The sequence below is a fragment of the Sapajus apella genome, unplaced genomic scaffold, assembly GCF_009761245.1.
Source record: "Sapajus apella isolate SASKATOON/1434 unplaced genomic scaffold, GSC_monkey_1.0 scaffold166, whole genome shotgun sequence".
NCBI classification, from domain to species: domain Eukaryota; kingdom Metazoa; phylum Chordata; class Mammalia; order Primates; family Cebidae; genus Sapajus; species Sapajus apella.
This window is the reverse complement of record NW_022437106.1, coordinates 1,341,598-1,360,540: the sequence shown is the minus strand read 5'-3', so window position 1 is coordinate 1,360,540 and position 18,943 is coordinate 1,341,598. Positions and strand designations below refer to the sequence as shown.

Sequence of the window (18,943 nt, the reverse complement as noted above, 5' to 3'; positions counted from 1 at the left end):
GAAGTAGGAGGATCACTTGAGCCTGAGAGGTCAAGGCTGCAGTGAACCATGTTTGTACCACTGTGTTCCAGCCTGGACCACAAAGTGAGGCCCTGTCTATTGTCACATGCATATTAAAGATGAGAAGTTCAGTTCCAAAATATATTTTATTTTTATTTCCCATGATGCTATGAGATATGTTGGATTTATATGATGTCTAATTAGTATGGAAAAATAGGGTAAAACAGGAAACAACAAAGAAAACCTACTCCTAATATAGTGCTCTGTGTTAGATAAATGTTCACAATTTGACAACTTTTTTTTTTTTTTTTTTTTTTTTTTGCATTTTTCTTGATTTTTCTAAGAAAGAACCAATAGGCCTATTTTTGGCATTGTAGAATGTTGAAGTGGATAGGGATCTTAGACATGACCTGATAACAAACCTTGGTTTTACACATGAACAAACAGAGGGCTAAGAACGTTAAGTGACTTACCCAAGATCATGTAGTGTGGACTCCCCATGACCTGATTTTCAAACTACTGATCTTTGGAACTCCTGTGCTACCCTTCTGTGTTGCTCAAGGCCATTGTTAGTTGGTTCTGTTGAAGTTGGTTGAAACCATCCTGAAAACCGGTGGCTCACGTCTGTAATCCCAGCACTTTGAGAGGATGAGGAGGGGATCACTTGAGGTCAGGAGTTGGCGTCCAGCCTGGCCAACATGGGGAAACCCAGTCTGTACTAAAAATAAAAAAAATTAGCCCAGCATGGTGGTGCATACCTCTGATTCTAGCTACTCGGGAGGCTGAGGCTGGAGAATCGCTTGAATCCGGGAAGCAGAGGTTGCAGTGAACTGAGACCATGCCACTGCGCTCCAGCCTGGGTGACAGAGTGAGACCCTGCCTCAAAACAAAACTATTCTGAATGAAAGCAACCATCCTGCACAGTTATGAGTGAGAGTAAATCCAACACATCTCACAGCATCTTGGGAAAAAGGCTCACCCTCTTCTTTCCCTTCAGTGTGAACTCGTATAGTAACTTCAGAGAAAGATATTTTCCGTTGTCTAGAAGTTGAACTACTCCTGCAAACTGATAGAACTTGCTGCTCAGTCCTGCGCCCTCTGAAGGTGTGGGGATTTTCTGTTCTACGGAAATGGCAGAATTGTGTCATGGTGGTGGTTTTGAGTGTGTAGAGGTAGAGTTATTTTAATTATTTTCTAGCTCTGGTTTAAATAAAAACTTAACAAACCAGGAAAGAACTGGCTATAAAAACTTAACAAACCAGGAAAGAACTGACTATCTGTATGTTAAAAAAAATTAAAAGAGAAGGGGAAATAGAACATTGACTCTTACCTTGTATGTTACACAAAAATTCATTTGAGGCTGGGAATCCCAGCCCTTTGTGAGGTCGAGGTTGGTGGATCACTTGCAGTCAGGAGTTGGAGAACAGCCTGGCCAACATGGTAAAACCCCATCACTACTACAAATACAAAAATTGGCCAGGCGTTGTGGTGGGCGCCCATAGTCCCAGGTACTTGGGAGGCTGAAGCAGGAGAATTGCTTGCACTTAGGAGGTAGAGATTGCAGTGAGCCAAGATTGCACCGCTGCACTCAGCCACAGCCTGGGTGACAGAGCGAGACTCCGTCTCAAATAAGGGGCAAACTTTTGAGAAATACAACACCCTTAATGACTCTGGAGAATTATTCTGAATGAAAAAAGCAAATCTTAAAATGTTACATATGGTATGATTCTGTTTATATAACATTCTTGAAAGGACGAAATTAAAGATACGAAGTACAAATTAATCATATTGTCAGGGCCTGTGAATGGCATGGGGCTAGAAGTGGATGTGGCTATAAAAGGTCAGCATGAGGGATCCTTAAGGTGATGGAAATGTGTATGTTCACTCTATCAGTGCCAGTATTTTGGTTGTAATATTGTAATATAGTTTTGTAAGATGTTACCATTGGAGGAAACTAAGTAAAGGATACATAAGCTCTTTGTATTATTTCTTTTTTTTTTTTTTTTTGAGACGGAGTTTCGCTCTCATTACCCAGGCTGGAGTGCAATGGCGCGATCTCGGCTCACCGCAACCTCCGCCTCCTGGGTTCAGGCAATTCTCCTGCCTCAGCCTCCTGAGTAGCTGGGATTACAGGCACGCGCCACCATGCCCAGCTAATTTTTTGTAGCTTTAGTAGAGACCGGGTTTCACCGTGTTGACCAGGATGGTCTCGATCTCTTGACCTCGTGATCCACCCGCCTGGGCCTCCCAAAATGCTGGGATTACAGACGTGAGCCACCGCGCCCGGCCTGTATTATTTTTTATAGCTACATGTGAATCTATAATTATCTCAAAATGAAAAGTTTAATTTAAAAACTGCAGACCATTTGGCAGCTTTTCAAAAAGTTAAACACAGATCCTGTGACCTAGCAATTCCACTCCTAGATATATACCCTAGAAAATTGAAAACATTTGTCCTTGTAAAAATGCACACATAAATATTCATAGCAGCATATTCAAAATAGCTTAAAAGTGGAAACAACCCAAATGTCCTTCAGTTCATGAATAAACAAAATATGGTATAGCTATACAATAGAATATTATTCACTCATAAAAAGAAATAACTTGATATATGTTATAAAATGAATGAACCTTGGCTGTGAGCAGTGGCTCAGTCCTGTAATCCCAGCACTTTGGGAGGCCGAGGCAGGGGGATGGCTTGAGCCCAGTAATTCGACAGCAGCCTGGGCAACATGGTGAAATTCTATGTCTACTAAAAATACAAAATTATCCAGGCGTGGCGGCGTGTGCCTGTACTACTCGAGAGGCTGAGGCACAACAATTGCTTGAACCTGGGAGATAGAGCTTGCAGTGAACGGAGATCAAGCCGCTGCACTCTAGCCTGGGTGACAGAATGAGACTCGATCCTAAAAAGAATAAATGAATGAACCTTAAAAACATTTCCCAAGGGCTGGGCATAAGGTGGCTCATGACTGTAACCCCAGCACTTTGGGAGGCCTAGGTGGACGGATCACCTGAGGTTGGGAGTTCGAGACCAGCCTGACCAACATGGAGAAATCCCATCTCTACTAAATATACAAAATTAGCCGGGTGTGGTCACTCATGCCAGTAATCCCGGCTGCTCGGGAGGCTGAGGCAGGAGAATTGCTTGAATCCAGGAGACGGAGGTTGTGGTGAGCCAGGATTGTGCCACTGCTCTCCATTGTGGACAACAAGAGTGAAACTCTGTCACCAAAAAAAAAAAAAAAAAAAAAAAAAAAATTCCAAGTGAAAGAAGATAGAGACAGAAAGCCATACATTGTTTGATTCCATTTAAGTGAAATGTCCAGAATAAGAAATGGAGAGTGACCACTGATGGATACAGGGTTTATTTTGGGGGCAATGAAAATGCTCTGGAATTAGATAGTGGTGAGAAACTATGGAATTATGCACTTTGAATTTTATAGTATGTGAATTGTATCTCAGTTTTTTAAATTGAAGAAAAATCTCAGGTTTCTCTGGAGTAATAGCAGATCAGTGATTGTGTGGGGCTGGAAGTGGAAGGAAAAACTGAGTACAGAGGGGCACAAGAACACTCTAGGGGTGAAAATATATCTCTTGATTGTCGTAGGTATATAGGTATGTGCAGTTGTCAGAATGCACTGAATTGTGTACACTGGGTGAAGTTTATTGTGTCAATTGAAGTTCAATAATGTTAGTTTTTAAAACTTATAAAATTATCTCTAGTTGTTGTAAGCTTAAAATGACTTTTAGGTTAAAATTCTCATCTCTTATTATTATAAGGTCAATGACTATTATAAAATTTACCTTATGGACTCTGACGTTGATGTGTGGGGGTATTTTTCCTCACCACCAACCAATTCTCCAACCATCTGGACACCAACTGGGTGTTCTACAGTTTAACCCAGTTTTGACATTAATTCCTTAGAGTTAGTGCAAACTCCACAGTTTAAGGGCTCAGGCTCACAAGACTTCCCCCAACTTCAGAAGCTGTTGTTAGTTACTATCTCCACTTTTCTGTCCTGTTTCCAAAGTGAAACTAGATTGATCACTTTGACTCAGGCTCTTCTCTTAGGCCTTTGTACCAGCCTGTTACCGCACTTTTCAGAACCCATGAGTAGGTGTGATTATTCTTAAGTTTTTTTAAGTTAATGGAACATTCTGTTGCTTTTTTGCTTTTGTGTACAACAGAAAAATGCCTCAAATTGGGTATAACAGATCAGGGTGATTGCCTATCACCTCCACTTTGGAGTGCTTTGAGCTAGTTTGGGCACAAGGAAGTTGGAGTTAAAATGACCCCTGAAGGAAGTAAGCAAGCATGAGAAGAGCGGGCAGCATTGCTAGGTAATGTTAAAACAAAACCAAGTGTATGAGCTTCTTTTCTACCTACATCACATTTGTCTCTCAACCCTGGTCTCTTGCCAAGAAGTGAGCTACCTAAATAAAATATTACACAAAACCTTCCAAGGTTTGAGAAAAATTCTAGAGGATAATCTCTAAGAGAGAAGGACCATCTCGATAGGTTGCCCTGAGTTTTATCCCCGAGTTTCCTTCTACCCCCATATACCCATCCTCACTTATTTTTCAGGTCCCACCAAGTCTAAACTCAGGTAGTTTTCCATTTAAAATTCTGCCCCACAGGTGGACACATTTTTTTTTATTGTTTCCCTTAAGCACAGACTACACTAACTTTATTAAAAACAGACCAAGCAGGAGCGTCTCTTGAGACCGGAAGGCAGAGGTTGCAGTGAGCTGAGATCCTGCCACTGTACTCCGGCTTGGGCGACCAAGTGAGAGACCTTGCTTAAAAACCAAAAACAAAACCACCACCACCACCACCACCACCACCATCACCAAAAGCCTCCAAAACAAATATCACAAAGACATAAAAGAGGTATATTTCTGGAATATGGAATTCTAAGTGGATTTTGTAAGAATTCCAGCAAAAATAAATATATTTAAAATAATAATAGCTAATCCTTAGAGTTTACAGTGCATGAAGAGGAAAAATAGACACTGTTTTTTTTTGTTTTGTTTTGTGTTGTGTTGTTTTGAGACGGAGTTTTGCTCTTGTTGCCCAGGCTGGAGTGCAATGACGTGATCTTGGCCCACCGCCACCTCTACCTCCCAGATTCAAGCGATTCTTCTGCCTCAGCCTCCCAAGTAGCTGGGATTACAGACATTCACCCCCACGCCTGGCTAATTTTGTATTTTTAGTAGTGACAGGGTTTCTCCATGTTGGTCAGGCTGGTTTTGAACTCCCGACCTCAGGTGATCTGCCCGCCTTGGCCTCCCAAAGTGCTGGGATTATAGGCGTGAGCCACTGTACCTGGCCGGCTAACACTGTTTTGTGTGTGTGATTTTTTTTTTTTTTTTGGGTACTCCTCCTTTCAACACTCCACCACTGATGATATCAGATGTGTTGGGTTTTTTTTCCTCACCAACAACCAATTCTCCAATCATCTGGACACCAACTGGGTGTTCTACAATTTAACTCAGTTTTGACACTAATTCCCTGGTTGGTTAGTGCAGACCCCACAGGTTAAGGGCTCAGGCTCACAAGACTTCCCCCAACTTCAGATGCCAATCCATAGTGGCGGGTCCTCAGGTTATTCACAGTTTCTGTCTGGCTTGGCTACAAATTAGAGGTTTCCACAACCTCCTTCTCTAGAATTTGCTAGAATGACTTGCAGAACTTAAACCCTTTACTTAAATTTATCAGTTTATTTTAAAGGATATAACTCAGGAACAGACAAATGGGAGAGAAGCATAGGGTGAGCTGTGAGGGGGGTTGTGTGGAGCTCCCATGCCTTCTGTGGACATACCATCCTCCCAACAGTGCCTGGGTCTATCAGTCTGGAAGCTCTCCAAACCCTGTACTTTTCGGTTACTATGGAGTCTTCATTATGTAGGTATGATTAGTGACATCATTGGCCGTTGGTGAGTAGGTCAATCTCCAGCCCCTCTTGCCTCCCCAGAAGTCAGAGTACAGTAGGGCTGCAAGTTTTCATCCTCTGATCACATGATTGTTTTCCCTGGCAACCAGCCCTCACCTTAAGGGCTTTCCAAAGTCAGCTTATTAACATAAACTCAGGTATGGTTGAAAGGGACCTGTTACAAATAACAAAAGAGGCTCCTTTCACCTTTATTATTATCATTTTGAAATTTCAAGGTCCAATTTTAGGACCTCAGTGCCAGGAATGAGGACAAAGATCAAACACATATTTATTATAAATCGCAACATTGCAGTGTGCCGGACAGTATACCAAGCTCCTTACGTATATTAACTCTTACTCTTTGCAACAACTATGTGAGATGGATGGTCTTACCCCATTTTACAGATAAGGAAATTGAGGGACAAAGTGGATCTGAAACCTGTTCAATGCCACACACTTGGTAAGTGGTACAGCTAAGATTGTACCCAGCTGGCTTGGCATAAGAATCTCTGCTGTTTATACCACTAAACTATATTCCTTTCACGTGAACTTCAAGCCCTGTTTCAGACCCTGTATGTTAGCTCTTGATAGGCTGTTCCAACTTGTCTAGGTTCCTTTGATCCATTCTCCCAGTACTTAGCCTACTTGACTTTTTAGTCCTCCTTCCCTTCCTGTTTTGTCTTTCCCTGCGAGAACACTACAACGTGAATGTAAAAGACAAACAAAAAAATGCTCCAACTTTTTCTTCTCTTCAAATATGTATTTTAAGGGGGCGGGCATAGTGGCTCATACCTGTAATCCCAGCACTTTGGGATGCCAAGGCAAGAGGATTGCTTGAGGAGGAATAGGACCTCAAGACCAGCCTGGGCAACATAGTGAGACCCCCATGTCCACAAATAATAAAAAATTAGCCAGGTGTGGTAGTGTACACCCTGTAGCCACATCTATTCGGAAGGCTGAGGCAGGAGAATTGCTCGAGGTCAGGAAGTCGAGGCTGCAGTGAGCTGTGATTATGCCACTGCACTCCAGCCTGGGTGACAGAGTGAGAGCCTGTGGCCAAGAAAAGAAAAAAAAAAGAAAAAAATCCTGTTGTCTTAGACCATGTTTCTGCATAGGAATGGCCTTATTTTTAAAAAAATAAGTTTGACATTAAAAAAAAGCTTTTATAAGACAAGCCCTTACCTTTGCATAGAAGCTTCCTTGTTTTTAACTGTGACTCTTGTACCTGTTCACAAGGATTAGAAGGGATGCTATTTGGAATTACGTGTAGTAATGTTTCTGACACCTGTGTCCAAAACCAGTGTCATATGTTTGAAACTAAGCAAAACTTCTAGCGTGTCTTGCCATAAGCGTACATTAGACATTTTTTCCGTTGTAGCTAATAGTTTCTGTGGGTTGGAATTAAAATTAAACCTGTATATCTTTAGAGCAGGAACATTTGCTGTGTGACGGTCCTTGTTGGCTCTGGTAAGAAAAAAAGTTCCCTTGTTTCTTCCCTTCCTTCTCTTTTGAGAAGGCTTTCTGAAACTTAAAAAAAAAAAAAATTTTTTTTTTAATTAATTTTTTTGAGATGGAGTCTTGCTCTGTCACCCAGGCTGAAGTGCAGTGGTGTGATCTTGGCTCACTGCAGCCTCCACCTCCCAGGTTCAAGCAACTCTCTGCCTTAACCTTCTGAGTAGCTGGGATTACAGGTGCCTGCCATCACGCTCAGGTAATTTTTGTATTGTTATAAGAGACTGGGTTTCACCATGTTGGCCAGGCTGGTCTCAAACTCCTGACCTCAAATGATCCACCCACCTCGGCCTCCCAAAGTGTTGGGATTACAGGCATGAGCCACCGTGCCCAGCCCAGAAACTTCTTTGTTTTTTCTCTTTTCTTTCTTTTTTTTTTTTTTTTGTTTTTTGTTTTTTGTTTTTTGTACCAGAAGCTTCTTACCAGTTAAGTTTTATATCAGCTAAGTCAGTCCCTGAGATGTTTGCAAATAATCTTCCATTGTTTTATCCTGAAGATCCTCTTGCATGTAGGCTTTTGGTCAACTGACTCAGTCACTAAACATATGTTTAATCCCAACTAAGGTAGGTAGTTTGGATGTTTCTAGAAAAGTTTGAGTTTGAGGAAATAGTATATATATGTGTGTATGTACAGAATTTGTCACGTGCTAGATGTTGCATGAAAGGTGTTTGAGAATCTACCGAAAATGTCGCCATCTGCAGAGGGATTATATTCTGTTTTAGGTAGTTCGGAATAAGAGGTTAAATAATATCTAGTCCTGCAGTCAATGTTTGTTCTCGTATACTGGTAGGCGAGTTTTCTGATATGAGTGGCTCTGTTTTCTCTGTTCTGCCTACCTCTTCAACTTTACCTGCTGCTGTTTTCTCTTTGCTTTCTAGGTTCCATTCACTCTCTTGGCTTTCTAGGTTCCTCCGTCTCCTGGGTTCAAACGATTCTCGTGCCCTAGCCACCTGGTAGCTGGAATTACAGGTACATGCCACCACATCCAGCTAATTTTTGTATGTTTAGTAGAGATAGGGTTTTGCCGTGTTGTCCGGCTGGTCTCCAACTCCTGGCCTCAAGAGATCTTCTTGACTCAGCCTCCCAAAGTGCTGGGATTACAGGCATGATCCAACACACCCAGCCACATATGTGATTATTTTATGAGATTTTTGGGGGTTGTTTAATGTGTATTTCTCTTACTAGACTGAAAATGCTGCAAAGGCAGGTATCTTATGGTTTTAGCATTTTATATCCAGGATCTTATTAGGGGGCTTGATACATAGTAAATGCTAAGTAAGTGTATGTTAATGAATGAAAGAATTTAATGAATATAAAATATTGAAGAGATCGAGAAGAAAGCCATTTCATTCTGTGTCCAGGTACTTCAACCTGGTTATTTCTCCAAAGAAATATTTCCCTGAAGAGCAAACACAAACCATTCCTTTATAAGAGGTAGGAGGGGCTGGGCGTGGTGGCTCACGTCTGTAATCCCAGCACGTTGGGAGGCTGAGGCAGGTAGATCACTTGAGGTTAGGAGTTTGAGACCAGCCTAGCCAACATGATGAAACCCCCATCTCCACTAAAAAAAAAATACAAAAATTATCTGGGCATGGTGGCTCGCATCTATAATCCCAACTCCTTTGGAGGCTGAGATTGAGAATTGCTTGAACCTGGGTGGTGGAGCTTGCAGTGCGCCAAGTTCACACCATTGCACTCCAGCCTGGGCAACAGAATGAGACTCCAACTCAATTAAAAAAGGACAATAAAAACTATAAAACATTGATGCTTGGTGACAACCCATATTAGGGGAAAAAAAAGAAATAAAACAAGATTGATGTAAGAAATTGAAGAGGACACACATAAAAAAAGGAAAGATATTCCGTGTTCATCGATGGGAAGAATCAATATTTTAACATTGTTAAAATGTTCATCTACCCAAAGCAATCTACAGATTCAATGCAATCCTCATCAAAATACCAATGACATTCTTCACAGAAATAGAAAAAACAATCCTAAAATTTATATTGAATCACAAAACACCCAGAAAAGCCAAAACTGTCTTAAGCAAAAAGAACAAAACTAGAGAAATCAGATTACCTGACCTAAAATTATACCGCAGAGGTGTAGAAACCAAAAAGGCATGGCACTGGCATAAAAACAGACACACAGACCGGTGGAACAGAATAGAGAATACAGAAATAAATCCATACATATACAGTAAACTCATTTTTGACAAAAGTGTCAAGGATATACATTGGGGAAAGAACAGTCTCTTCAATAAATGGTGCTGGGAAAACTGGATATCCATATGCAGAAGAATGAAACCAGATTCCTGTCTCTTGCCATTTGCAAAAATCAAATCAAAATGAGTTAAACACTTAAATCTAAGACTTCAAACTATGAAACTACCAAAAGAAAATTTTGGGGAAACTTTCCAGGACATGGGACAGGGCAAAGATTTCTTGAGTAACACCCTGCAAGCACAGGCAACCAAAGCAAAAATGGACAAATGGGATCACTTAGAATTAAAAAGCTTCAGCAAAACAAAGACAGCAATCAACAAAGTGAGCAGACAACCTACAGAATGGGAGAAAATATTTGCAAACTACCCCTCTGACAAGGGGTTAGTAACCAGAATATATAAGGAGTTCAGACACCTCTATGGGAAAAAAATCTAATGTGATTAAAAGGTGGGCAAAGATCTAAAACATTTCTCAAAAGAAGATGTACAAATGGCAGTCAAGTATAAAAAAGGTGCTCAACATCATTGATCATTAGAAAAATGCAAGTCAAAACTACAGTAAGATATCATCTTACTCCAGCTAAAATGGCTTGTATCCAAAAGACAGGCAATAACAAATGCTGGTGAGGATGTGGAGAGAAGGGAACTCTTGTACATTGTTGGTGGGAATGTAATTTAGTACAACCACTATGGAGAACACTTTGGAGGTTCCTCAAAAAGCTAAAAATAGATCTATGATCCAGCAATTGCACTGCTGGTTATACCCCCAAAAGAAAGAAAATCTGTATATCAAAGAGATAACTGCACTGACACATTTAATGCAGCACTATTTACAATAACCTAGATTTAGGGCTGGGCGTGGTGGCTCACACCTTTAATCCCAGCACTTTGGGAGGCCGAGGCGGGTGGATCATGAGGTCAAGAGATTGAGACCATCCTGGTCAACATGGTGAAACCCCGTCTCTACTAAAAATACAAAAATTAGCTGGGCATGGTGGCGCATGCCTGTAGTCCCAGCTACTTGGGAGGCTGAGGCAGGAGAATTGCTTGAACCCAGGAGACGGAGGTTGTGGTGAGCTGAGATGGCGCCATTGCACTCCAGCCTGGGTAACAAGAGTGAAACTCCGTCTCAAAAAGAAAAATAAATAAATAAAATAACCTAGATTTGGAATCAACCTAAGTGTCCATCAACAGCTGAATGGCTAAAGAAAATGTGGTATATAGACGCGTGGAATGTTATTCAGCCCCAAAATGAATGAAATCTCATCATTTGCAACAACATGGATAGAACTGGAGGTCATTATGTTAAGGGAAATAAACCAGGCACAGAAAGACAAATATGGCATGTTCTCACTTACTTGTGGGAGCTGAAAATTAAAGCAGTTGAACTCGGGGAAATGGAGAGTAAAAGGATGGTTGCCAGAGGCTGGGAAGTATAGTGAAAAGCAGGGGAAGTGGGGATATTTATTGGGTACCAAAAATGTTAAAAAGAATGAGTGAGACCTAGTATTTGTTAGCACAACAGGGTGACTATAGTTAAAAAAAGAAAATATTAACTGTACATTTTTTAAATGACTAAAAGTTAAAAATAACAACAAAAAAAAAATGTACGTAGGACTTTTTTGTATCATCTCTGACTTCCCCCTCCCCACCATTCATTTTGAGAAACATGATTCTCAATTCTTGGGAGATTGCAGGGATAAATAAACCAGAGTCTTCATATCCGTATTCCTGAATGGATACACTTCTACCCAAAGTTGATCAGAAATTGTCTCTTTTTAACTTTTATTTTTTATTTTATTATAGAGACGGAGTCTCACTCTATTGCCCAGGCCGGAGTGCAGTGGCATGATCTCAGCTCACTGCCAACCTCCACCGCCTGCGTTCAAGTGATTGTCTTGCCTCAGTCTCCTGAGTAGCAGGGACTACAGGTGTGCACCACCACACCTGTAGTGTCCAGCTAGTTTTTTTGTATTTTTAGTAGAGATGGGGTTTCGCCATCTTGGCCAGGCTGTTCTCAATCTCCTCACCTCAGGTGATCCACCTGCCTTGGCCTCCCAAGGGGCTTGGATTAGAGGCATGAGCCCCCATGCCTGGCCCCTTCTAATTTAAAACAATTACTTTAATTAGAGACAGGATTTTGTTATGTTGCCCAGGCTGGTCTCGAACTCCTGGCTTAAGTAATTCTCCTGCCTCAGCCTCCCAAAAATACTAGGATTACAAGTGTGAGCCATCATGCCCAGCCCAAAGTTTTCTCTTATTAAGGAGCTAGCACATATTTAAAAGTACTATATATTTTGGCTTACTCATTAGGGATTTGACTTTTTTATTAATGTACTTAATTTTGTTCAGGCTTTGGAGATCATTGCAGCATATTTAAGTCAAAGGACTCAACTTTAAAAAAAAAAATGGCAAGCATTTCTTTTCTTTTTTTAATTAATTTATTTTGTTTGAGACAGAGTCTTTGCTCTTGTTGCCCAGGCTGGAGAGCAATGGCACAATCTTGGTTCGCTGCAACCTCTGCCTCCCGGGTTCAAGTGATTCTCCTGCCTCAGCCTCCCTATTAGCTAGGAGTACAGGCACACACCACTCTGCCAGCTAATTTTTTTATTTAGTAGAGAAGGGGCTTTGCCATGTTGGCCAGGCTGGTCTTGAACTCCTGACCTCAGGAGTTTCACCTGCCTTGGCCTCCTAAAGTCCTGGGATTACACGTGCAAGCCACCAGGCCTGGCCTGGCCTGCAAGCATTGTTTTTGAAGTTTAACAGTCCAAATTCAAATCAAGAGTGTTAATATTTTAATATTTCTGCTCCTTGTTCATTAATTCTTACCTCCTGCATCTCAGAATACTTCTAAGGTTTCTAAGATTGACAATTTTTGTGAGAGATTTGGTACTTCTGAAAACTTTTGGCTTAGAGTACCCAGTTTCAAAAGTTGTTTTCTTTTTTTTTTTTTTGAGATGGAGTCTCGCTGTGTCACCCAGGCTGGAGTGCAGTGGCGCTATCTCGGCTCACTGCAACCTCCCCCTCCCGGGTTCAAGAGTTCTCTTGCCTCAGCCTCCCAAGTAGCTGGAACTACAAGCGCCTGCCACCACATCTGGCTAATTTTTGTATTTTTAGTAGAGACAAAGTTTCACCATGTTGGCCAGGATGGTCTCCATCTCTTGACCTCATGATCCGCCCACCTCGACCTCCCAAAGTGCTGGGATTACAGGCATGAGCCACCTCACCCGGCTCAAAAGTTGTTTTCATAAGCTCATCAGATGGCTTTACACTTGGTATGCTGGCAGTGGGATTAAAGTGCCATGAGCAGACTTTACTCCTTGGAAAACTTCCCTTTCTCCTAATTTTTTTGTTACTTTAAGCTTTCTAAATTGTCTCTGTTACTTAGAAATTTCTTCTCATAGCAAAATAGTTATATAAAATTTTAGAAAATTTATAGTTTAACAAACGTTCTTAACTAATCATGATAAAGATGGATCAGTTAAACTTTACAAATTACTTTTAAGATGCACATTTCTAAGTGGTGGAGTTATGGGTGTGATTTCCTTTTAGCCCTGTAGCTAAATATCAAGAGGCTACATGTTCAACCGTAAAACATTAGCCTCTGCCAACATTACATCAGCTCCGCAAAACCTCACTGGCTAATTATCCCCTGGGACTAGGACATGGATTTGGCAGCTTGTGAAAGCTGCTTTTTCCAGTTTCTCCCTTCCTGGCTGTGACATATCCCAAAGGAATGAAGTTGAGAAATCATCTTTTGAAAGCTCTCAACCTCTCATTCCCACAGTGGTTCTCATGGTTAGGGATAGAAGATCCCTTCTTCCACTTGAGGAATCCCTTTAGCTTATGATATATTCTTTAAGCAGTAACCAAGGTACACTGAATGAGCCATGGAAGGTGATGGCAAGGATCCTCATTAGATAGGTTTCTTGGTGATTACCTATAAGGAATTTAGTGCTTTTGTTAGGATCTTCTTTATAGTACCAAAATTGAAGAAGCTGGAAGACCGGCATTGGAACCCATATGTGGTTTTCATCTGTGCCCATTGACATTTGGTGTTAAAATTAGTATTGTCATTTAAGATCTCCTTTAATGAGTGAGCACTTGTAAAACAACTTTTTTGAGGACACCCTTGGCTAGCAAAAAGAACTGTATGATCTTAATCTCTTTTAGCCTCAGCTTATTTATCCTAAAATAAAGATATGATTCTTGCCTTATTTTCTTCACAAGGGATTATAAGGATGGAATGAGATAACACATAGGAATTTAATTTCACTGGCGACCTCTAGCCACCCTATATATATATAGTGGGCCCGTTCTAGGCTTTATCTTACCTGTTCGATGTTCTCTTCTCATTCTCTTTTTTTTTAAAGAGAAAAAAGAAAAAGAAAGAAAAAATGAAAGAAAGAGGAAGAGAAAGAGAGAGAACAGAAATCTTGCTCTATTGCCCACGCTAGAATACAGTCTAAAAATGGGCATTAAAAACCTCTTTTATGCCAATAATTGTGCTTAAAATGGAGACAGGAAGGAATAAGGGAGGAAAATAACAAACAAGCAGCAAACCAATATTTCATTTAAACCTGTGAAATGCTATGCAATTACTGAGGAATGATTTACTTCCAATTGTATAGTCACTTTTAGAGTAGGTGTGATGTGGTACTGAGAAGAAAGTATGTTTTGTGGATTTGGGGTGGAGAGGTCTGTAAATGTTTATTAAATTTACTTGTTCCAGGTCTGAGTTCAAGTCCTGGATATCCTTATTAATTTTCTGTCTCATTGATCTGTCTAATACTGACAATGTGATGTTAAGTCTCCCACTATTATTATGTGGGAGTCTAAGTCTCTTTATAAGTCATTAAGAACTTGCCTTATATATCTGGGTACTCCTGTATTGGGTGCGTTTCTCATTCTATACTACTCAGAGTTCTTCACAAAATCTTGGTTAACCTAAGCATACAATAAATTTATTAGAAAAGTATTAATGCACAGCCTTAAAAGGAAGGCTGGATAACACAGTTTAGAAAATGAGCAGAAATTGAGTGAGGCAAGACTTGGTGAAGACCATATAATGGGACCAGTCAGCTGAGGACTCTGTCTCTAGCACTGCTCGCTGGACCTTCTCTGCCACTGCTGCTGGCCTGGTCTTCCATGAACATCTGCTGCTGTTGGCACTGCAACCAGTAGGCACTTGCCACAGTGCCATGAATAATTTCTGTTTATATTTTCCACATTTGTCTTATTCTTTCCATATTTGAAGATCTACATAGGAGGATCTTACTGACTTGGGTTATACATTTGTGAATTAGATGCCAGGGAACAGAAAGAGGAATTTCTGTTACTGTCAGTTCCTGTAGTGGGAAAAGGTGACTGTGTTCCCCCATCTTAGAATTTCCTCCAAATAGGAAAGGTATTCAAATGTGATGTGTGTATTTATATCTATATCCCTGACCTATTTCCTGAGTTCTAGATTCAGTTAATCCACTAATTCTTCCTGCATGGATTTAAACTGATATCACCATTCCCTGTGACTATCCCCAAGCCTGCATACCCTAATTTATAGTGCCAGTTGCCCTAGCCAGAAAATTAGGAGTCAATCTCGATTCTTCCTTTCTGGTTGTACTTGTCACATCTATTTGACTTCTTAGTTCTCTAGATTTTACCTCTACCTTGACCCCTTATATTTTTTCTCTCCGCCCTATATGGTATTCTCAGGATTTTTCTCTGTGGTTTCAGGGGACTTGTTATTGGGTTCCCTGGCTATAGTTCAGCTTTCCTCTAATCTGCCCATTCAGCTGCCAAGATACTTTTGCTGACTACCAATTCTAATCCTTTTCTTCTCCTGCTCACAATTCCTCCATTTCTTGTGAGGTAAAACTTAAACTGTTTTATTTGTCTGGTCTCTGACGTAGGTGGTTATCTCATATCACTTCCAAACTCACAGTCTCCAGCAGTACTGACCAGCTTTTGGTTCCCAGAATACTTTGTGCTTTTTACTTTCTATTCCTTTGCATATAATAGTTCCTCTGCCTTTGCATATAACTGTTCCTTTTTCTGCTTGCCAGCCTTCTCATCCTTCAGGTCTCAGTTTAAGGGCTACCTCTTCTGAGACGTGTGCTATCTTGGATTCCACTAGAAACTGAGGTGCTCCTTCTGCTATGCTCTCCCTAGGTTTACTGCATATCACCAGAAAGCGATTGTGTACTGCATTTTCATTCCTAGCAGGTCTCATTGTCAAAAGAATGCCCCATGAAAGCAGGGGTGATAACTAATTTCTGTATTCCCAGTTCCTAACACATAGCAGATACATAATACTTTTTATTTAATGATTCAATGAAAGCACTTTGAGAAGTAAAGCAGTGTACATATGGCATTTTCATCACTGGCATTTTCTTGTAAGCATTTAGGCCCTTTTTAACTCTAAAATTCTGTATATATTAATCAGTTTCTGGGAAACAATTTGGGTTTTATTTCAATCAATCGATTTATCTGCTAGTGACCAGAGGTCCAAGAACCCTACCAGCCCCTCACATGAGTTTGTCTTCTTTGTAATCAGCCTTATATATTCTTTCACTAAGAAGTTGATTAAATGTACTTGCCTTTAGTTTTCCCAACCTCTCACTTAATATACATTTTAATCCTGAATCACGATTTGCTTCATGTGTGAACCATTCCTTACCCCCAAACACTAATTCAATCACTTTGCTTTAGTTGTCCTAGTTATTGTAAATTATACAGTGACTGGAACCTTACACTATACTGGTATTCTAGAGATTATATAGAGAGTCTAGAGAAATATCTGTCAGTTTGACTGGTTTGCTGGTTCTGCAGTTATTTTTCTCATCCCACAGTTCTCATTTGGGTTCTGTACTCCCACTGGGGGCCTTGGCAGAGCAAACATTATATAGTTTAACTTCACTTTTCTTTTTTTTAAGTACTTGGCTGCTGTTTCTTGATTTACTGCACTGGGAAGAATACGTTTTGATTTTTTTCTTTTTCTTGTTCCTCCCTCAGAGGGAGCCTGCGTCATTGAGAAATGTTTAACCTCATGGCCTCGGACTGGGGCTGGAAATTTGCCTAAGGGAACTTGAAGTTGGCAGTGTTTTTACTCAAATTCCTCCTTGTGAGGAGGGGGATTTCAGCAGGACCTGCCGCAACAGGAAGATGTTGGGAAATTTTTAGTAGCAAAGCTGTTGCCATTAGATTACTGAAAGTAATTGAAGAGTTTTCTGGAGATAAGTTTTCTCCACTAGGAGAAAGCAGTAACTTCTATCAGGTAAACAAAAATTCAGACCCTGAAACTTAGCTTTTCAGTTGTGTGGTATGTTGTTATAAGAAAACTTTGACCAGCTGGATGAGAAAGAGAAGCTTACAAGAAAGTTTAGAAACTCAGTTAGGGGAAAATAGCCTTAGGCTGAGGCAAATCTTTATCCGCTCTGGGGAGAATTTGGCTTTTTATCAACCCTGGATTATCCTAAGAGTAGGTCATAACAGGGTTATTTTTGGCAGATCTTTCTTTCAAACACTTAATGATATTGGCATTATATTCTATTTACAAAAGTACTTTGTTGACACAAACAAGATATTTGCCCAGTAAGAGTTAGAATGGATGATCTTTTATGCCCAAACAGTGATTTCCCTAATACAGGAAGGCGTGAACCAGAAAATGTTTAGAATGTGACTATCTCTGCTTATTTTAATCTTTGTATCACAGATGAGGAAAAGTTGTATAGTTATTTGCCAGTATGAAACGATAAGCTGAAAAGGCACTGGACTCTGACAAAGGAAGAATTGTATAGTTAAACAATATGGCAGCTTTGCGACTTCCTAGAAAATTGGAAACAATTACTCAGTACTAAATACAAATACAAGCATTCCTTCCTACTCTGAAAGATAGTTGGACTTGTCTACCATCTTTTCTTTCTGTGTAGTGTATTTTCTACTGTTAGCATGGATGTTTGAGGGTTGAGCTGTTGATACCAGCATCTTGTTAAAAGCTACTATGAACACAAAGAGAAACGTGGTAATCTTAGAAACCAAGATCTTTATTTTTGGTAGAGACAAGGTCTCCCTGTGTTGCCCAGGCTGGTCTCAAACTCCTGAGCTCAAGTGATCCTCCAGCTTTGGCCTCCAGAAGTATTGGGATTATAGGTGTGAGCCACCGTGCCCAGCTGGAAGCCAAACTCATACTTTGCAAAAAAGCATCCTTAAACCACAGTTACTATTATAAGAACATATTACTAATGTTCTTCCACCTTAAAGAAACTTCCAGTTGAGAGACAACCTCAGTTGTGAAGCCAGGGATTCCAATATGAACTGAATATATTATATCCATAGAAAGTGGTAATGAGTGTAAATAAATTTTTTTTTTTTTTTAAACACAGAATCTTACTTTGTTGCCCAGGCTGGGATGCATTGGCCTGATCTCAGCTCACTGCAACCTCTGCTTCTCAAGTTCAAGCAATTCTCCTGCCTCAGCCTCCTGAGTAGCTGAGATTACAGACATGCATGACCACACCTTGCTAGTTTTTTTGGTACTTTTAGTAGAGATGGGAGATGGGGTTTCACCATGTTGGTCAGGCTGGTCTTGAACTCCTGATCTCAAATGATCCACCTGCCTCAGCCTCCCAGAGTGCTGATTACAGGCATGAGCCACTGTGCCCGGTGTGTTAATAAATCTTATTGGGAATAGACAAACCCGTTTCTTTCACATCCTATCAGCATCTGTGATTTATTTTAATTTTTTGTTACTTAATCAAATTGGGGACAAATCAGATTGTCTTCAGTTGCTGTTATGAGAAACTTATTTTTCCCTAGAAGCCACTATGCTAATCTTAATAATAGCACCTGTGCCCAGGTACTGTTCTACATGCTTTATATATAAATCCTTTTTTTTTTTTTTTTTAAATTCGAGACAGAGTCTGTCTCTGTCACCCAATCTGGAGTGCAGTGGCTCAATATTGGCTCATTGTAACCTCTGCCTCCCAGGCTCAAGCAATTCTCTTGCCTCAGCCTCCTGAGTAGCTGGGATTATAGGCACCTGCCATCATGCCCTTTAATTTTTTTTTTTTATTTTTTTTTTTTTGAGACAGAGTCTCACCCTGTTGCCCAGGCTGGAGTGCAGTGGTGCAATCTCAGCTCACTGCAACCACCACCTCCCGGGTTTAAGCAATGCTCCTGCCTCAGCCTCCTGAATAGCTGAGATTACAAGCATGCACCACCATGTCCAGCTAATTTTTGTATTTCTTTTCTTTTTTTTTTTTTTTTTTTTTTT

The 18,943-nt window shown here is 40.5% G+C and overlaps 1 protein-coding gene across 6 annotated transcripts in view; it reads left to right on the top strand.

Moving 5' to 3' along the window:
- The window catches only part of MRTFA (myocardin related transcription factor A), a 207,747-nt gene that overhangs the window by 97,139 nt on the left and 91,665 nt on the right, over positions 1-18,943 (top strand). The window lies entirely within an intron of this gene.